The 22,580-nt window shown below is 29.3% G+C and overlaps 1 protein-coding gene across 4 annotated transcripts in view; it reads right to left on the bottom strand.

The window, feature by feature from the left end:
- Nucleotides 1-22,580, bottom strand: part of LOC107448732 (calcium/calmodulin-dependent protein kinase kinase 2) — a 149,183-nt gene that overhangs the window by 71,748 nt on the left and 54,855 nt on the right. For 2 of the 4 annotated variants that reach the window (XM_071181596.1, XM_043044982.2), the window contains exon 2: nucleotides 1,911-1,989. The exons of 1 other annotated variant lie outside the window; for it this stretch is intronic. The gene's annotated coding sequence lies outside the window, so the exon portion shown is untranslated. Of the gene's footprint in view, nucleotides 1-1,910; nucleotides 1,990-10,722; nucleotides 10,832-22,580 lie in introns of those variants that run through there. One more of the 4 variants, XM_043044986.2, reaches the window with a different exon arrangement.

Genomic DNA, 22,580 nt, shown 5'->3' with positions numbered 1-22,580 from the left:
CACTTTTTGGTGTTCCCTCTGAGCCAGAGAATACGGTACCTTTTACCATATTTAGAAAGATTTGCCCAGATTTTTTTATCTCAGTGCACGATGCAAAAAATACAGATGAAAAAAAACGCATATAATACGAAAAGTTTATACTTAATTCAGATCAATTAATTAGTTATAACCATTAAAATAAAATCAGACAATAAACATACATTCTTCAAAATAGAAATGCAATTCTTTGAAAGAATTGTGCTTTTCTTTCCCTGTTTACGGAAAACATTAAAAAGACGTCTTACGTATATTTAAAAAAAAACATATCGCATAAAGAAATTATATAATACCTATAAATATATTATATAATTTTATAATTTTTTTTAAAATCCAAAACCTCCTTATTGTTGGTACTTATGTAGAGCTCATTTAAATTGCTCGCATTTAAACATTTGAAGCTTGACAAATTAATATACTGCAAAAGGAGAGACTGAATTGTAAATATTTTTACCAAATTTGCTCGAAACCTTTTCTACAACAAAAACATTCGCAGGCTGTCAATCTTCACTAAGATCTTCGAAATTGAAATGCCTCTCAAGATAAATTAATTTTATACAGCTAAATAGGACTAAAGATCTTTTCTCGAAAGAAATGTCAAGTTATATTTGAAAAGTAATTTAGAACCTTCCTTAACTCTTTGATTATCTGTCACTCTTGACAACGTTATACGTGCTCTTATACGTTACTGTTCTGCTTTATTTAAAAACACTGAATAGTTATAAGACATTACCGAAATTATAGATTGGGTACTTGAAATTCGGGAAGAAGAAGATCACTGATACACAGACACGGGACCTATGACCTCTGCACCAGATGATCGTTTTTAAAGATGGAATGCTAAAGTAAAGTTTCTCCATATATTTAAGTTTCTGCATAAGTTAGAGTATTAATTAATGTGAAGTTAAGTAAATTCAACGCCGTAAAACACGTTAAATTTGTTAAATTATAATTCTTTCCTGTCTACGTCTTTTACTTAACTTGGATTTATTAGTGTATGTTGTGTTTTAATGTAACCGTGATTATTTTTGTTTTGTGTGTCTGGAAATTTTGATGCATAATTTTTTTGTTTACATTCTTCATGTACCTGACTTTGTACTAAGTAAGAAATAATTAGTGAAAGAATTGAAATCTTTGTGAAGGAATCTTTCTGAAAGAATATGGAATGTGTCACTTAAGAGAATTGATACTTGACGGGCTTGACTTACTCGAAACAGAATGGAAACAACAGTTGCTAAAATAAATGAATGCCCTATTTCTGCAGCCAATCAGGATCGATATGTACACATTACGTCACTGTCAAATATCCAATTGCATTTTTTTACAGTTTTAAAAAAAGTGAAGGTTAATCATTTTAAAAATAGATTTGTACTTATTTAAGGAACACGTTTACTTACACGTGTATTTGCAAGATACGAAATGAAGTGATTATATGAAGTGATTATATGTAATGAAGTGATTATATGTAACCACGAGATTTTAATCAGATTTAATAAGATACTTATAAGCAACTTTACGCGTGTTTGTCAAACCTAATTAGCTTTTGTATTGCAATGCCACGGTTCACTTACGATGACGTCACTTGCAGGTATCTAAGCCTGCATGAGTGTATATTAAAACATTTTGCCTTTTCTTCAATTGTAAGTTTTTTTTAAATTTAATAAAAAGTGTTAATTAAATTTTATATGTAAATATTTAGTTCAAATAAAATGTTTTTTAAGCTTAAGAATAATGTCTTAAAAATGAAAATCTAACCATACAAATAAAATTTTTACTGGGTTAATTTATTATCACTCAATCATTCGGAATACAAAAGAGGAAATTAAATATTAAGATTTTAAATGTATAAATCTATTATTATAATTTAAATGTACCTTTTCAGATCTGCCTCAGAAGGGGTTTAATAATTTTGACTTTTTATTTTCTTCCATATTTGGCACAAACCGTTAGATGCTGAAATAAAAACATATATTCTAAGATTAACTTATGTGGCAACAATCATGTTAATAGCAAATCAAAATATTATATTGAAAATAATTAAATAAATGAAAACATGGTCTCACTAGTTTAATTAGTAGAGTGGTTGAAAGTTTGGACCTTTAATTTTAATTTTTCTTTTAGTGCATATGTTTGAATCCGAAATGTTTTTGCACATTTAAAAACCCATTTTTTTCGAAGATAACCCAACGGATGAAATAATTTCTAAAAGCTGAAATTGTTTATTATTTCCCTTTTCCAAAACCTTACGCCATTTTTGTAATATGCGATTTTTAAGATAAAAAATTCTAAAATCTGAGCAAAATCAGTCAAATAATTTTTAAAACTTCTGGGACGTTCTATGATTCTATTCTGGGATACCATTAAACTCATCTAAGCTGATCAGAAGTGCTTTGCACAATTATAAAACCAATTTCTCCAAAGACACTCCCAGACTAAAAGTGATTCTTAAAATTAAAATTGCTTATTAATACTATATTTTATTCACCAATTTGCAGCGTATTTTTTAAATGACAAAATTTAAATTTTGAAATGAATCAGTCTAATAATTCTCGAAAAATAAACGTTTAAAAATACTAATTATTAAGTTTTATTGCTCATATACTATTGAACTGATTTCGTTCAAAATTTAGATTTTATAACTTATAATCACTTAGATTGAAATAATGTAAAAAGTTGCGTACATTCTGATTCAAAAATTTCCAATGAGTACCTGAAAAATCCAATAATTCATTAAAAACTTTTTTTTAAAACGCATCGTTTTTTTCTCGAGCGCAACATTATTTTAGTACTTTTCTTTAATGAATAGTCTCATTTTTCATTTATTTAATCATTTAATTTTAGTTTTAACCATCTAATTGCTTCTTAATTTATTCTTTATTCAACTTTCACGATCAACCAGAAGTGGCAGATACCTTAAAATATTTGATTACAATCGATCACTGATAGAAATATTTCTTTCAAGCTGCAATGATCGAAGATCTATTAATACATAATAAATGAGCAGAGAATGAATGACATAGCGATCGATGCCGCCATATTATTTAGATAAAACCGATGGCATAACAGAAGATATGAATTTTCTAGACTTTTTGAATAATAGTCTGAATTTTCAGCCGATATTAAATTTTTGGATAACTTCTCGCAAGACAATTTTTTTTTTAAAATTTCATTTTAAATATTGGATTGATCTATTAAAAACAAAGGTTTTAATGCATCACGATTTGAATGCATCGCCAAACTGCAAATGAATGAAATGAAATATAATAAATAAAATATTGCGTAGCTATGGCATATTTTCCTACACTGTATTTTTAACAATTATAATCCGTCATCTGCAGATTTCGGACGTATATCTATTTTCCTGTTTCAATTTCGAGGAATAAATGTATAAATAGAACTGTTACTCTCTTGAATATTTCAGAGTATTCCAAGGAGCTATTATATCCTCTTTCACAATAATTCTAACTATTAAGAAATTTTTATTTTTGGAAACAAAACTTCTACTCGGTTTAATTGATAAAAGGTAAAATAACAGCTTAAAATGTTATAAGTTTGATACCAATATGCAATAAATTATTTATATAGTAATATCATTTTTAATGGTATTATTCGGTAAGGAAAATAAAATATCTCATTTGGTAATCAATATAGTGATATATTTTGCTTTGGCTATATTAATACTATATTAGAAAGCCCTTTAATTTGCGGATATAACCGTGTGAGCTGAGAACGACACTGTATCGTTTTGTTTTTTTGTTTTCTGTCTTTCTGATTTTTTAAAATTTCTTTTAATGTTTTTGAAATTTTTTTCTTCTTCTTTTCTATATATATATTATATATATATATATATATATATATGTAATTATTCCCTATAACTTAAACAAAATAAATAATTTCTCTTATTTCTTTTTTAGGTAAGAAAATTCATGATCAAAATGAAGACTTGTTAATTTCTCTTTACATAAAGGTTGTAAGTTCTTAAAATTATTTATNACATATATATATATATATATAAAGAGAGAGTGACCAAAATATACAGAAACAGCCATACATCTCGAGAAATACAGATTATTTCAAAAATCTAAAAATACATGAAGAAAATATTTTATAAAAAGATCAAAGAAAACGGGCAAAGCAAATAAAGTTGCATTAAATAGAGATATCCCGTGAAATTAATCTCAGTTCACAAAAATAGAAGTCTACTTGTTTTCTATTTTAAAAATCCCATCCAAACCCCTTGGGAGTCAACGTAGCACCTAAGGTGACATATCCTAAGGAGTGAGAAAAAGGTAAAGTTTGATAGGTTTTTATAAAATTTCAAACAAGTCGATTTACTATTTTGATGTGACATGTGTAACTCGAGATATCTTTATTTTAACCAGTTTTGATTCGAATAAGCGTCACCTATTAACTAAAATGTACCAACCTGCTTATAAAACTGGGGCAGTTTTTCTGAAAAATACAAATCTGCAATAAAAGATAATGGTCTCTATTTCAAATTTTAAGCTTGTTTCAACACGTCTAGGATTTATCATTGGGGTGTGTTAAGTTTAACATCATTGGGTGCATTTTTTGAAGTTAATATAAATATGCAGTTTAAATTTGTTGATTCAATGTGAACTTCTCAGTACATTTGGGCATTTTCATACACTCTGAGCTCCCTGTATACTCTCATGCTGTAAAGAATTGTCTGAAATTTAAAACGAAATAAACAGACAAAATGTTAAAAAAATAATAATAGCATTATTAAAAATGATATCTAATTTAGAGAAAATGTATTTCCTAAATGAAAATTATTAAACATAATGAATATTTATCAATGTTAGCGCATTGTTATAAACCCAAACAACGCTGAGTCAGAATAGTTTTTAAATTATTTAAAAAACTAAACGAAAAACACTTTTTCATTTTCACATGGGATTTTTCTTTATATTGACATTTTGCGCCACTTTCACAGTCGAATAAAATATGATGACTGAAGACGAGCAAAACTTAAAGTAACAGTAATAGCTGCAGGTAACATCTTAAAGAAACAGCTGAAAACAATGTTTAACAATGATGCGAATGATGAACGCGATGTCCTGTCTATTAGATTTACTTGAATTTTGCCACTGTGTTTTACAAATATATGCTAATATAAGGATGGTTACAACTAATTGTTGCTCTGTTTAAGATCCACACATTCATCCTCGTTAACGGAAGTCGATGAAATTTGGTATGTACATTATATGGTCCACTGGAAAAAGAAATTGAAACCATCAGGAGAAAAAAACAGGTGAAAATTAAGAGCAAAAACTAAATTGAACGTAAAACTTTTTTTTTATCAATAGTATGTTCAATGTGCTCTCTATCTTTGTCAAATATACTTCAAAATCGCGTTATCGTAAGTTCAAGCATAGCGTGAGAGTTAAGGCGATCTTTTACAACAACCTAACGCTGTTTCCATGCAACAGACCGGTCACTTCCCAGCCCCTTCGAAATTAGAAATCTTCTTTTTCAATTTCAGTTCTTCTGTAATGCAGTGATCAGGAATCCGTAACTGGAGTTTGGTACTCTCTGGGGCTATGCTCCAAATGCAGATGTGGTCGGAGCTGGAGCTCAAAATTTTCCCATGCTCCAAGGCCCCACCAACTTCATTGCCTCCTACAAACATTTATGAAGTCGGCTGCATTATAACGTTGTAGAAAGACTATTCTCGACTTTAAACTACACTTATTACGATATAAGAACAAATACGAAAAATGATTTTTTAGACTCAATCATTTTCTCAAGATTGGGCAACTAATTCAACTGTAAATTAAAACAAATTGTATTTTGTGTCCGATCTGATGATTGTGTTATTATTTTTTAATGTTCCTTTTCATGCTAAAAATTTGAAAATTAAAATCAAACCCCAACGCACGCATAAATATATAGTAAAATAGTCTCAGATGGAGCCTTAACGGAGCCGAAGCTGGAGTTTTAACATTTTATATGGAGCGGAGCTGGAACTTTTTCAGCTCCAGTTACCTGTAGTGACGCAAAATAATTTTACTATGGCAACTACAGGCCTTTACAATCGCACCAAATGAGCCGCGGTGGCTCACGAAATAGAGCATTCGTCTCTCAATCTGATGACTTAAGTTCGAATCCCAGCGGTAGGTGATGGATGCGAATTATGCTTCCGATTCACATTGACTATAGAACTAAAATTAAAAAAAACCTCAGTTGTAGACGGACTATGGGTTAGTATCCCGATGAATCGTGGGAGGATTTCGTGGTTTTTCTCACCGTGTAACACAAATGCGGATTAGTTCCATCAAAAAATAATTTCGAGAAGGCTAGTTTGCTCCGATATCAGAATATGGATAGTCATAAACTCAGAATTTGTCTGCTGTTCAACACCGATCCTTAAATGAAAAAAAAAAAATCGCACCAAATAACATTATCTTCCTTACGCGTAATTTTTTTTATAATTGCAGATTTCGTTTTCTCACGGTTCATATAGCAACGTATATACCAAGTTTCCTTGCATTAGAATGGACATTACGTTGGTCTAATTTGGGAAAATTTAATTCTTACCCCCTATCTTTTGCATAATGTATCACTTAACCCTACCAACAAGTTTAATAACAAAATTAATTCTTGATTTTTTTTAAAAAAAGAGAACTTGAAAATTTAACTACAATGTTCTACGCATTTAAGGAACAATATATGCAAAAAAAAGCACAGAAATTTTCAGGAAAAAAAAAACCTTTTAAAATTTATTTTTGAAGCTGTATTTGGGAATAATAGAATTTATGATTTCTAGATAAAAAATCATTCGATGTCTAAGCTTCAGTGAAATGTGATACCAAAAATTAGACAAAACTTTAATTAAAAATATGATTGGGATTTAAGATAAAACGGGTCACCAATTCATTTCCTTATCTTCTTCCTTAAATATGTCACTTATTCCTTAAAGATAATTAACTAAATACTTTTGATTTCATATAATTATTTCCTATATCTGATCTGAATTTTTTATTTCAAAATTACACTCTTATTAAAAACAAACAAAAAAATGCCTTGAGAAATAATTGTACTAGTATTTAATGAAGCTTATTAAAACAGAGTAGACTCTGTAGTTCAAAGATTATCATATTTTTATATTGTTCGCAAAAGGCATTAAATAATCAAGATAATTAAGATAATATGATCCTCTTTCAATTAAAGAAGCGGAAACATGCAGTGGACTTTTTTATATTTCATTTAAGACCCTAATTCCTATTAGAAATCTTTGATGTTGTTCAATTCTAAAAAGCAAAAATACGCTTTTATCGTGAGTTCCTAATGCTTCGGAATATTTTCGAAAATACAAGGTATTTAGCTGGTAGATGTCGTTAAGAAGATTGCAAAAAAAGAAAACAGATAAAATGAAAAAGACTTATTACTTTGTCTTAAATCTCAAGAAACGAAGAATTAAATATACTTAGTTAAAAAAATGATGATAATTCTGAATGGCAATAAATCATATGAAAAATAATTAGGAAGGCGCAACGCAAGGAATGAAACAAGATGTCAAAAATATTGATTAATTTTATTTTTTGAAGAATGAAAAAGAAACAATTTATATGTATCTAAACAATAGAAGATCAAAAATAAAATTGAAGAAAAAAATATTATGCTCGTTCCAAGCGTTCAGACTGAGAAAAAAATTTAATGTTAAAGAAATATAAAATTTATTTATTCGTTCATATATATTGTATTTAAGTTTTCTTTAATTCTTAATAGTTGATCTGAAAAAGAACAATGATAAAGATTGTTTCTTTTTTTCAATTTCTGCAATTTTTATATCTTTAATATTTAGAAGGTTTCTTCAAAAAGTATTCGACCGTTATTGGTTAAGCAATATTGGTTAAACATTAAATATTGGATTGTTATTGTATGTTATTGGTAAAACAAAGTAAAATGCTTGTGAGGCAGGCTCGTAGTATGCAAGCTCAATTTTTTCATAAGCTTTTCGTCACTTAATCGACGTTACGCAGTTATAAATTAAGCAGGTCTTCGATGAGTTTTTAAAACTGGAAGTAGATCAAAATGAGTGTTTAAGAAAATGGACAAAGCTCGAAATGTGTGTTTGCGGACAAAACACAGTAAAAAATAAGCCTTTTTCGTTTTCAGCCCACACTTAATAGCTAAAAGATTAATAACGTGCATACTTTTACTTACTTATTTAACACGATGACTGCTAAGCGCGTTTACAGTGAAATCTACACTGAAGAGCCAAAAAAACTGGTACAGGCATGAGTATGCAAATAAAGGGGTATGGAGCCAATCAAAGTACAGCGCTGCGATTGGCAACGCGTATATAAGGCAACAAGTCTCTAGCACAGTTCTTAGATCGGTTACTGCTGCTACAATGCCAAGTTATGCAGAGTTTGAGCGTGGGTTTGAACGTGAATAAGTGAGTTTGAACGTGGTGTTATAGTCGGCGCACGAGAGATGGGACATAGCATCTCCGAGATGGAAATGAAATTTGGATTTTCACGTACGACCATTTCACGAGTATACCATGAGTATCAGATATCCACCAAAATCCTCAGACATGAACATTATTGAACATATTTGGGATGCCTTGCAACGTGATGTCCAGAAGATATCCCACCCCCTCTTACTCCCACTGGTTTATGGACAACCCTGCAGGATTCAAGGTGTCAATTATCTCCAGCACTACTTCACACATTGATCGAATCCATGCCACGTCGCGTTGCGGTACTTCTGCGTGCTCGCGGGGGTTCTACGTGATATTAGGCAGGTATACCAGTTTTTTTTTTGGCTCTTCAGTGTATTTCAGGCCACGAGTACAGCTGTAAGAAGCGTATTCTGCTAAGTACTCCCACTGATATTTTAATAATGCAAGTCTCTGATGGTCACAAGAATAATATCTCGTTCCGTTCGATTCCATGGTATCATGTCTGTTTATTTGCGTCCGTTGCTTTACATCTCTTTCTCATCTCGCCCACGATCAGTTTGAATCTTTGATGAGGAGTATAACTTAAAATTTTTACCCTATTTCGTTGAAATTTCGAAAAGAAAAAAGGAAAACTTATTTCTTAGTGAGTCAAATAGCAGTGAACAAGAAAGCGTTTACGAGGTTCCCATTAGTTTTCTTGATAAATCATTTTTGTATTACTTTTTAAAGCAAACAATAGTTTTGCTACTTCCTGTAAAATAGCTTTTCAAATAGATACGAATATCTTTCACAAGTAGTCTCATAACTGACATAATGCGGGTGACGCGCCTCGATCAGAAACTTTGCTGTCAACCGAATATGGGCGACGCGGCAATCCACGTGATAAGCACTAACCATAACCATTACAAGACTAAGTCCCGGAATTTGGGGTCGTGTTTGGTATATTACAGATTTAACTAGGTGTATTATATTAACAAGGTACTAGTATATTACAGATGTAACTTTTCAGTGGATGTCTTCGTATTCAGAACTTTAAAGTGAGTTTTGAATGTTTAAATTTCAACAGCAAAAATTTACTAACCCTATTATAAATGTATAACACCAATTGCAATCTTGCAAAAACAATTGTTGACTTTCAAAGACTCTTAAAAAAATAGACTAATTTATAAAATCTATCAGGAAATATAAGCAAATGGACGAAATATACGTTACAAATTTATATGGATTCATTAGTTTGTTCTTTAAGAAAAGAACAATACTCATAAAATAAATTTGAAAAATGGAATCGAATGCTCTGTCCATTTTATTAAATAGCTAAATTCATTTTCCTAAACGCGCTTTTCGAGTTGTGTCTATTTTCATCAATACGCCTTTTGAGCTGTATTCATTTTTGTTAACAGGCATTTCGATCTGCGTCCATATTCTTAAACATACCTTTCGATATATGTCCATATCCTTTATACATTTCGATCTATGCCCATATTCTTAAACATGCATTACGATCTGTGTCCGTATTCTTAAACGTACATTTCGATCTGTGTCCATTTTCATAAATGCGCATTTTGAGATGTTTACAGATTTAGAAACTTTTCGAAAAGACATCAGAGACGTTGGAACAAAATTATAGAAAAAGTTGAACATCATTAGTTCATTAAGTTTTGCTTATAGGTTGAGGATTTTCAAAATAAAATGATCCTCCTCTGACAAGAAATAAGATAAACATACAGTCTATCCTATGTACTGTATAATGTCATATAATTTAATACATAATATCATAACTTTCATACATAATATCATAACTATCTTAAAAGATCATAACTTTCATCCATTCAGTTCTTTTAAGAACAATTGAAGAATAGTATGAAAAAAATGTGATCAATTTCAAAAACTTGATAGAATAAATAGATATTTGTTGAAAAGCAGGAAATATAAATAATCATTTAATCAAGAAGAAAAAAAACATTAAGGCACCTAAGAGTCATTAAACTCATGCATAAGTAATCTGAATACTAACTAATTTATTTTTGAAATATAATTAATATTTTTTTTTAAAAAAATAAGTTACTTAAATCATATAAATCAATGATTAACCAATAATAATAAAAACTGTTAGAAACATTATTAAAACTTGAAAAGTTAAAATAATCATCAGTTTTCAACTGAAATATTATAATATTTCATAAAAATAAGAAGATAGAAAACCGGAAAGATACGAAAATATCAGCAACAACAAAAAAAAAACACGCACATACCTTCCATTTGCTACGAATTGAAACTTTACCAAACATGAAAAACAAATATGATTAGAAAAATTCTCCGCTTTTAGACCAAATGCAATGGCCTTTTTTTTTTAAGATGAAGGATAAATAAAGTCTGAAATGACGTCAGATGATCGCAGACTTTATTTAACCAGCTTTGTAAAAGTGGAGTTAAGGGTACGTATAAAAGTTTAATATGTAAGGTAAATAAGATTATATCCACCTGCTTGTAACGATCAAATGTGCGCGCCTGAAAAAAAGCGGCGCCAGTCGATGCCCTGTTTTTATGTGTTTGTTGATAAAATATCAACTAGACGTCGTCGTAAAGATGAAATGGTTTGAAATGTAGGTCTTATAGTTATTTTGTAATTTGGTCTTATAGATAAAATTGGTTTCTTTAAAGGAATAACATTAAAGCAAACATATAAATACCGTAAACTGAGTTACAAATGGGATCGAGTATTATTATGTGTGGTCATCACTAACCTTTCGCTTTTCGCATTAAAGAGACGATAAAGACGATTAACATTAAATTCAAACAGATAAATTTTTAACAAGTTTGTATTTTTGATTAATTACGTAATCCCCTTCGTTATCAACAACCTTTTACAATCATAAAAATAGATAAAAATCAATTCATTTTGAACCAAAAATCTGAAGGAGTTTTGGATATCATCTGAATTTCCAATTTTTTTGCCAACGCAATGAATGGAAACCCGATGGCGCAATATCTGATGCATAGTTAGGTGAGGCAGTATCTCCCAACTTAATTCATTATTTTCTGCCAGGTGATCTTATTATTTGATGTTCCTTATAAATATGAGGCGTAAAGATCAAAATAATTACTGAATTTCCCTTAAAAAAAACCTCTTTAGCATTGAAGAACGACTAATGCGCATAAACATCGTCAATGCTTCTGGTAATTTATTCGTTAATACTCGCGTGATAACTCAAGAAATATGGAATGCCCGATGCATGAATTTTCTCGCATTTGGTTGGTTGACCATTTTCTTAGAAATTGCAACAACAAATAATGTGTACTAGTATACATCATTCTAATCTTAAAATACCGTTGGTAAAACTTTGAAACTGCAATGAGCTGATAAATGACAAGAGAGGATCGAAATCTAGATAAAAGTCATTATTTCTTTTCATTATTATTTTTATTACATATTTTCCAGACATTTTTTTATCCAGATTTCTGTCCCTCATATTTTGAAAATCAGATATCCTATCTCCCAAAAAAAGGTATATTTTTTTCAGAAAAATGCATTTTTGTGTCTGATTTCATAACTTCAAATACCGGATGGTCTACTTTATTATAATGTTTAAGGTTAGACCCTTAAATCATCTAGATTAAGTCAAAGTGTTCACTTTTTTATTTTGCACGCACCGTACAATAATATGATTTTTTTTTAAGTCAGACTTACAATATAACCTAACGAAGTTCATTTTAGATAATTTGAAAAAAATATGTGTGATGTTTGCCATTTGGTACACTGTGAAAAAATATACCACGATTTTTTGTTAAGCTAAATACATATTTAAGTACAAAACTATAATTGTGCAAAAATCATGTAAAATTGTTAAAATAACAGTCGTTTGAAAGAATTAGTGCGAATATATTATTGTGGTTATATATAATAATTTAGAAAGTTAGAAACACAAATCAAGTAGAAAACGATGAATAGAGATATGAATGTTAGCAAAACAGCACTTCTTCACTGTCTGCCAACATACAGGAGCCTTTCTGTAGTAAGTGGCAATGCCAAAACACTGACTGTGGCCCGAGACCCGTAAATGGATAAACTAAATAAGAAAAAGCAATTAAAACATCAAAAGTTGAAATGTAAATGCAATGAAAAATTAATGACATACAAACATGATTCAAAAGTACACAGAGTAAGACTTAATAACGAAACGCCCGTGTACATATATATTATATGTACATATAAGAAAAATAAAGTTACAGTTAGAATAACTAAATCAAAATAAAATATAAATTGCGAAATCTTTAAAAAAAAAAATTTAGAAATATATCAAGTGCTGGCCCCTTTCGAAAATCTTGAAAAATAAAGCGAAAACATTCAATGAGTAAATATTCCAAAACAGTGCTGCCATCTATATGCTAAAAAATCCTACATTTCACCGCTAAATTTCCCATATATTATTATTATTAGTGTGAATATATTACTATGGTGCTTGTTTTTACAAATAAAATGGTTTTGTAACGATAGTCATAAATTTACTTTGACGCGCATGAAATGTGTTTTTAGTAAATAAACAAACAAAAAATAATAAATAAATAAAAGAAATAAAACTATAACAGTGAAAAAGAAGGAAAAATGTGACTACATGAACTGTGAAAAGCTTTAGTTTATTTCAACATATGAAATGGCGGTAACTATGCACTTTAGTGGGCTTAAACAATAAATACTCAATTAAAAAGGAGATAATCTATTTTAATGTGAGAGAATGATTTAACATTACTCATTAAGCATTTTCCAATAGAAAGGTATGTTCTCATTTGCCCTCTCGGTGTGGCCATTCCTTCCAGTAAACCGTATAGAGAAAAAATAAACTTTTGTGATTCAAATTTATAAAAGGAATTGTTGTAACTACTACAAATATCGAATGGGAATTCTTTATTAAAAATCAAAACTTTCTAATAAACTCTCAACGGACTTCCGAATTCATTTCAGTCACGTAATTCAAAAAACTTTTTCAAAAGGAAGCCGGAAATTCCCAAATCATAATATTTCCTCCATGATATCTAACCCCTTGATGCACGCCCGAATAGACTTGTTTATATATCTACATATTTATATATTTACATATTTATAGGTTTTGTTAACATTACAAACATGAAGTATTTTCAATGAAAAGAAATTCGAATTCCTACGAAGAAAGAATTAGTTTTCAAAAATTTTCACCAGGTGATTTGCTTTTGTACTTAAAGCGAATAAAATTCTTTAGAAATAGGATAATGGTTAGAATCTAGAGCATATTCATGATAGAAATTGCTTTCTTAGAAGCCGTTTATTTCAAAAATAAACTAATCAATATCAAGATTAATTTTTCTTCTGAGTCTAAAATATTTTTAACTGAAAAGGGTTATCCGTTTTCATATTATATTAGCAAAGTTACTGTAAAATATGTATTTATATTTATAACAGTCGTTGAATAACCGACCCAATTTTGAGTTAACGGCTACCAATGCTCAAGACTGTTGACTTGTAATCATGAACCTAATCCAGAAGACAAACGAACTCCTAGATCAAGTATTAGGAGAAATTTGCCTGCGTGGATTACTTTTTTGTGGAACTAATCAGCATTTACGTTACATAGAGTGGAAAACCACGAAAGCCTCCCATGGATAGCTTGATGGCAAGGAAAATCTAACCCATGATCCATCTACCACAGAGGATATTTTACTATCAGCACTGTGGTCGGTGACAGCCGGGTCTTAAATTTGTATCGCACCAGCCATGGCTAGGATTCGAACCCGGGCCTCCTCATTGGGAGGCAAACGCTCTATCTCTTGAGCCACCACTCCTCACTGTAAAATATTAGAATTTTCAGAATCAGGTTTTTAAGTTTTTGGAAGTTATATTGCAATTTTACTGTATATATTTTGTTTATGATACAGCGGTCGCTAATTTATCATCGAAAAGTTTTTAACGATTCGCTCTTTTTTTTGAGGGGGGGGGGTATTTTTCTCTTGGCTTTATTGGGGGTCAGAATCTTTTGAAAAAATTGTAAGTTTATTCAGGGTACGTTCTTGTATCTGATTTTGTAACTTAAAAAATCATCTGCATTTATTAAGTAGCATTTTTGAGGTCACACTCTTGAGCCATTAAGATAAGAGTCCAAGAACGTGAAGATGCGACCATTAGATCAAAAGTTATTCAGAAAGGTCCGTTTTTTTATAGGCATACTGTACACTTCATGAAGAGGCTTGTGACAATCTCATGAAATTAAAACTGTTTCCATGTAAATATTTCTTCTAAACATCTGTTATATTCTTTGATTTAATTAAGCACAAATCCCCAAACAATACAGTTTTATTTAAGGTTTTTAAACTATCGCAATCTTTTTTTTATAAAAGTTTCAGGAAAAACTTAAAAAAGGGTTTCAATAGTTTGTTTGATGACTGACTAGTCAAGTTCTCCAAGTTGGTCACCAAATCATTAAATTAGAATCGAACTGCTATTTTTTAGCCCATTGGAGTAAAACTTCAAATAATTATGATTACTTTTTAAGTTTTTTTAGTTTTGTAAGCTTGTTTTATATAAAATTGCATTATTTTTTAAATTGCAATTATTCAGTTTGTTATTTAAAATCCCCCTCACCCCTTGAATGACATGTTGACCCTACCTCGATTAAACACTAAATTAAAAAATAATTTTTAAGTTATTCTAATTAAAGAAGAGATTTCATTTAAAACATCTTACAATGTTTTTTCAACAAATTTCTAAACTTCTTAGGAAGTTTTCTTTAAATGACAGAATACTCAGTTATATATAGAACAAATATTATTCGTTTAAAATTTACATTTATTTCGAAAACAAAAATGGAAAAACAAGTTGTTTTCGCTACAACAGCAGACGTAATTACTCAATTCGTGCCAACCAATCATGCCATCCTGTCGTGAGTGGCGCAAGATTATTTTCACGTGACACAATAAAATGACGAGAATATTATATGACGAAACATCATTAAAACAGTAATGGTCTTTTGAATCTAAATAATTCCTTCATGCAAAAGAGAAACGTTCACGGGACAAAAATTTCTTTATTCCATTTTAAGAAAGAAAACATTCCATACGCACAGGAAAAGGAACTAAGTTAAGCCTTTTCTACTGTCATTAAAAGTAGTACTTTAATTATTCACGAAGGTTGTGAGAAAGAAAGAATAAATCTAATTCTTATCTAGAAATGCATTCAAATGTACATATTCACTACCCTTCAATAATGGAAGAGGCACTTACAGTTTTTGATATTTTTTTTAAATTTCTCAATATATATTTTAAGAACTATTTTGCAACTTCAGAAGGATTGAGTTCATTCGATTTTTAATACTTTGCACTAAAGTTTAAAGCTTTCAGAGGTAAACAGCTCAAAATATTCAGGGGTATTCAAAAAATTTTATTTCGTAGCATTGCAAATTACCCTACCCTGTAATAACCAGACAACAAGAACAAAAATTTAATAATGTGGAAAACCACTTTTCGTTTCGAGCTTTCGTTTAAAAAGTAAAAAAATTACTTAGAAAATTGCTAGAAACTTTTAACACTTTTAAGATAATTCAATCAGATTTTTTTCCTTTAGTCGCCAAATACAAAATTGTAATTTTGTATTTGTCAACTAAAACATAAAATTGTAGTTGTCATAATTGTAGTTGTCAGTCAATAATTTTGCAGTTGCCATTACAAAATTATGAAAAAATGATCTTAAATTTTTCCGCACATACGCAGTACAAAAACACTACTTTAAAGACTCATATTTTGCGCTGTTTAAAAACAATTTTAAAACAATTTTGTAATTAATCATAAATCGCTCCAAAAATTTTGTTCTATTTTACTAAATATTTTTAAAGTTAAAGCAGAAAAACATAAGACAAAAAAAATTTTTTTTTTAATAGAAATGTACATATCTCTATAAATATTTAAGCTATATCTACTACATTTCATGACGTTATTGCAAATAACATCCAAAGTATTTGATATAAGTTACAGGAAATTCTCAGGAGTAAACATTTGCTTTTTGCTATAAAAAAAACATATATTTTATCACAAGTATACTAGTAAATGTAGTACAATATTTTCTTTTCTTTATTCTTATTAAAAAAAAACTACAAATGTTGTTTAACAATATAAAATATTGTTTAATAATATTAAAATTTTATTCCAAATATTTAAGACATTTATTTTTTTATAAATACTTTAAAATTGCATGCTTATCAATATTAGTGTAATAAAAGTGCATCATATCGTACGCTTAAAAAAGCGTTCGCATGTAAAAAATTTCTAGAATTTAGGAGAAATTGACGAGAATATTTCAAAAATCTAGTTAAAAGTAGTTTAAATTCGTGATAAATGAATATACCGTATGCAAACTAAATAAAATATTACTGAAATTTTTGAAATAAAATAAAATCATAACAAACGAAATAAAATTGTTTTGCATGGTAAAAAAATATAAAGCGTATGACTAATAACGCAAAATTTGAAAATTTTTGAAAGAGTAGTATCTTACAAGCCTATCAAAGTATGTATAAAAATATACAGTTACATGATACAATTAAAAATATTCTTAAAAATAAATGCCTAGAAATGCGAATTAAAATTTGAATTTTATTAAATAACATAAGATGTATGTTTTATTAATAATGAAAATATTGATATACATTTAATACTGAAAAAAACATATTTTCTTAGTTTGAAAAGAGTATTGCATCAATATATTGCTCATAAAAAAGTCATATGTCCATCAAAAGTATCTCCGACAGAAAATCATAAGATGATTTGAGTAATTTGAAATGCTATTATTAGTTTTTTTAGAACTTTATGTTCTTTACGTAAATATAATGTTAAAAATAACCCTTTTGTTAGTCGAAAAATCAATACATTTTTAATAATTAAGCATGTGGAACTAAACACATTCAATAACACGACGAACAACTTCTTAAAAAAAGTTTACTTTGTTTAGAAATTAATTGAAAATGTTCTTCGCAAAGAAAAATGTCCTCAAATATAAAAGAATCGATTTTCCATCAAATATGTAAGCAATATATTCAAAGACAAAGATAATTTCAAAAAAAATATTTTTATAAGGTATTAAATTATTTTTAAGTATTAAGAAAGAATTTTAATTTATAGCAGTTTTAATAAAATATTTTCCTTGTAACAGTTCAAGTATTCAGTCTTGAATGATAGAACTAAGAAATAGAACACTTGTCCCTTTTCTTTTCCTTTTATTTAAGAATAAAAAAATTTATTTCGAGAATAATGTCTTCATTATATATTCTAAGAACAGCATGCTCAAGAGAATTGTTCAAATTGTTAAGAACAAAAAATATATGAGCTAAATGTGCTGAAACAAATAAATTGATTAGAAACTATTTTATCCACCTCAACAAATTTATTTTCTTATTGCGTTATTGATTAATATTTTTACGTGAATTAAAATGTAATTTTTTTATTCAGTCTTGACAATTTTTCACATTTTCAAAAAAAAAGCTCTTTGAAAGAACAGAATCTTTTGAATAATAGTTGACATACATTATATAAAATAATACATAATAAATTATGGTATTAATCGGGAATTAATTTTGAAATAATGTTGTTCATTATACATTTTTTTCGCAACTTCTTTTATTTATTATCTGTTACCCTTTTCAGCACTTTTAATTTAAGTTTTATGTAAGTTTTAATTTGAAGTTTCGAACTTTTACTTAAATTTCTTATTTTTCCTCAATGTAAGCTATAAGCTTATCTATTTTCTTGTAGTAAAGACTAATCCCTTTCAGAAATGTCCAGCTGTAAACTAAACATAATTTCAGTCATGAAATGTTCTAGTTATATCCCTTCTAGAATTTTCTACATTGCATCTTGTTGCTGTTATTGTTAATTTACGTCGCACCAGAGCTGCACAATGGGCTATTGGCGAAGGTCTGGGAAACATCCCGGAGGATGATCCGAAGACATGCCATCACAATTTTGATCTTCTGCGGAAGGGATGGCACCCCCGCTTCGGTAGCCCGACGACCTGCGCGCGAAGTCGAGCACTTTACGGTAGCACAGTTTAACGAGGACCAATACCGCACACCCTCGGTCCCTACGCAGACTGATCCAAGTGGTCACCCACCCGCACACTGACCGTAGTCAGTGATGCTTGACTTCGGTGATCTGCTGGGAACCGTGTCTTAACGATCAGTCCACTGCGGGACCTACATTGCATCTATAAATAGGAGTCAGTTGCAGGTTATAATGGAGAGAGATTAGACCACAATATTTTTATGAGAGAGAAAGAAGCTCGAATAAGATAATAAATGAAAGATCTAGAAAGAAAGTATGCAATATCACATAATCATTAAACCATACATATCATTTATCATATTTCAAGCAATTATTGCTTCATATTTCATATTATAATCATATTTATATTTCATATTATGTTTCATACATCATATTTCATATAGTCGCCTCCAATTTACATTATAAGAATCATCCAAATCGTTTTTAATCAGTTTGAACTTTAATAAAATTAAATTTAAAAAAATCTAAATCTGTGAATGTGTAGTTTTAAATGACTGATTCAAAACCACAAGTCGCAGATTTTAATTGTCTTAAAGAGTTGAGGAAAATTTCATGGAAGCTCTAAAAATTATATCGCTGTATTTTTCCTAATCTAATAAAACGACCAGTTTATTTTTCACCTGTTTGAACGAGATTGTTCTGCCGAATAATAATGTACCAATGTCCAAAGGATCCGGGATAGCCTGGTTGGCACTGAGCTGGACTCACGTTCGTGATAGCGGGATTTTAAATCCAGCTAAAAGAAAACTCCCCGTGTAGTACATGGTGACTCTTGCACGTTAAATCTGTTGGGTCACAAAGTGCTCCATGCTCCCATAGCAAATTAAACCTCTGGGGGTACTGAATTGGAGAATGATCGTCCTCTGGTTCAGGGCAACATTACAATCTGTGGATGAGTGAGTGGATCTATAAATGGATCAGCCCTATAAACAGGAGTGACGTATGTTTGTGGCAGAAGTTTATTTCCTGAACATCAAAGTCCAAAAAAAAAACATCAAGAAAACGAAAATGAAAAATTTAACCTAAAATTTAAGAGGGCGAGTGTAGAAGTCTCGTAAAATAAAATAATGAAAATATACAAACATAGCTAGAAATATTCTACTTAATAATGAAAGATATATAGTTCCAACTAAAATATTTAAAATCACGTAAAAAAATCGCACAATTTTAAAATGTGCAAATATAATTATGAAAATAAAATAATGAAATACGTAAAAAAATTATGATTGTTGGACTTTTGAAACTTGTAACTAAATCATAAAGTAGGTTTGAAATAAGCGAGCAATAAAGTACATGTTCTAAGCATTAAAAACAAAATAAACAAACAAGCAAGGAAAACATATTTGTTGGGCAACAAATCTTTCAAATAAAAACATCATCAATACCGTCGACAAAAATAAGTTAAGTGTCTAATGTGGGTGATCGGCGGTCACAACACCTACGCAAAAAAAAGGAGCAACACTTCCTGTTATCTGTCAATACCGTTGTATCGTATTTTTAAAAATAATCTTCACCCCGCGCACACGTCCGGTCACCACCATGACGTTATTCATCCGCTCTTAAATAATTCTTACATTAGTTAAATTCATTAGTGCCAGGATAAACACTTACTTTGTTTTCTGTCTCTATCTAAAGAAAGTAATTATCTTTGCTGTTCTCAAAGCTGATTGGATATTTGAAGTGAACCTTTGATTGGCTCATTAATTGTTGCTCTAGCATGGGTTGAGAGTTCCACTTGAAACAGCGTTACAAAGAAGTGTTTCAATATTGACACTTGTCAGTAAAACTGTTCTTTCTAAGAGTAACAGCTGTACTTTTCGCTTGTTTTAGAACAGGGAATGTTTTATTGATGAAAAAAGAAAAATACCTAACTAAGTGAAATATATTTAAGTTACTTTTTAAGCGTTAGTTTATTAATTTAATTATTATTTTTCTTGTATTATTTTAAGGACAGAAAATACGAACTTCAACTGTCCCATTTTTTTGTGCATAGTTTTACAGTATGGCAACCAGTAGACCAATTTTTGAAATAGTGAGTGAATAATTTAAGCGAATCGATGAAGCATTGGTAATCATTAAGTGAGTTAGCAAATCTGTAAAACAATCCATTCGCAAATCAAGGAATCGAGGTATTAACAATAGAAAGAAAACGTTTATAAATCAAGAATTAATTTAAAAGAAAAAAAATTTTAAAAAAAGTTTTCTAAATCTACAAAAAATCTGAAGGGGGAAGATAAATAAGTAACTGAAATATATTTAAATTACTTTTTAAGAGTTGGTTCTTTTATTATTCACATATTCGGTGACAGAAAATACGTACTTCAACTGTCTCTATTTATTATTTGGTGTCAACAGCTTTACGCTATGCCGACCATCACTATGGGCGATTTTTGACATAGTGAATAATGAAAGTAAATCGAGGAAACATTTATACTAAGTAATTGGCAAATCTATAAATTAATCTCATATAAAAGAGAGACAACGAGTTAGTAATAGAAGGAGAAAGTTTATAAATCTACTACTTGCATCACGGCGGACTACAATCATAATTTTATTATTATTATTAAAGCAGTTCTGAATTATTTGATAGCACCGTAAATTTTATTGATTTAAAGAGAAAATTTAATAACTTACTGAGGTATATGCAGTTGATTATAATTTTTATATGTTTATTAACGTATGTTAGTCTAGGGAAAGAACATTTGAAATTACGCTGTCCACATTTAATATTTATTAAGTATATCTTGACACGATAGCTATCATTTTAATTAATGTTTTTTAATATAACGAGTGAATTGAAGTAAAAATGAAGTAGGAAATAAAGATAGTTAATCAAAGAATCAGTGAATCGGCATATTAGCGAAAGAGTTTTCCTGCAAGTCAATGAATCGACATGTTTAGCGACAATGCTTGTAACTAAGAATGACAAGCGTTTATAAGCCTACAATATGTATCACGCCAGTTTATGTTATCAATATTTATGTTATAATTTTAAAGAAGATGACAGGAATCTACAAGAATGATTTTTCAATGTATCCAGCTCAATACACATAGAAATATAAATTTTTAATGACGGTAGAAGATAGAAGATATATTTTGTTACTTTTTTTGAAAAAAAATATAAGTCTGGTAAAAGGAATAATATTACGATATTTGCAGAAAGTTGAGTAACATCCAATACTTTTTTTAGCTTAACGAAAAATGATTGTTTTTCAAATTTACTTATAGTTAAAGAACTAATTTTAATAGTTAAAGGTAGAAATTTAAAGTAACATAGACTTTTGTTGTTATTTTTATAAGATAATTCTCAACTCTATATTGACAGATCTCAAGCAGAATAAAAATTCAGAATTGTGGTAAAAATTGAACGAAATAATTAAAAATTAAACTTACACCGGATTTACTGGCCGCATTGTTTTAATTGATCTAACGAAGATATTCCTATTTTTCAAAGTACAACTAGCAGTATTTTTAATGACAAACCGATGAAACACATCTGTAAAATAAACCACAAGATTGTTTCTTTAAATAACAACGAAAGTATAACCTTTAATTGAAAAAGAGTAACTAAAAACGGTGTTAGGTCAATAAAGATACAAATGTAATATTAAATTAAAATTTCATTTCATTCATAATACGTAGAAAAAACTTACATTATTGGCCTAAAATTAATAAAATTAAAAATATTACTTTTCGTAGCCTAAAAGGAAGGATGAATTTAATATTCTGAGAATCGCTTTACTTCTTGAGTATACTTAGAAAAGTGACCAGGTCACTAAAAGTCAAAAATTAAGTCATGTAAATTGTTTAAATTTTCTTTTCATCTTGAGAAAAAAAGGGCCTAAAATAATATCCATAACTATTCGCAGCATACTCTCACATATACAATGAGGGGGGCAGGAGTTACCATTCTGAGTAACTTTCGCTCTAATAATTAGATTAAGTCTTAATGGTATAGGACCCTAAAAATATCCAACTAACACAAGCATGAATTCAAAAATTATGCAATGAGATAAACAGAGTTAAAAAAAAA

The sequence above is a fragment of the Parasteatoda tepidariorum genome, chromosome 1, assembly GCF_043381705.1.
Source record: "Parasteatoda tepidariorum isolate YZ-2023 chromosome 1, CAS_Ptep_4.0, whole genome shotgun sequence".
NCBI lineage: Eukaryota > Metazoa > Arthropoda > Arachnida > Araneae > Theridiidae > Parasteatoda > Parasteatoda tepidariorum.
This window is presented reverse-complemented; position numbering and strand designations above follow the sequence as displayed.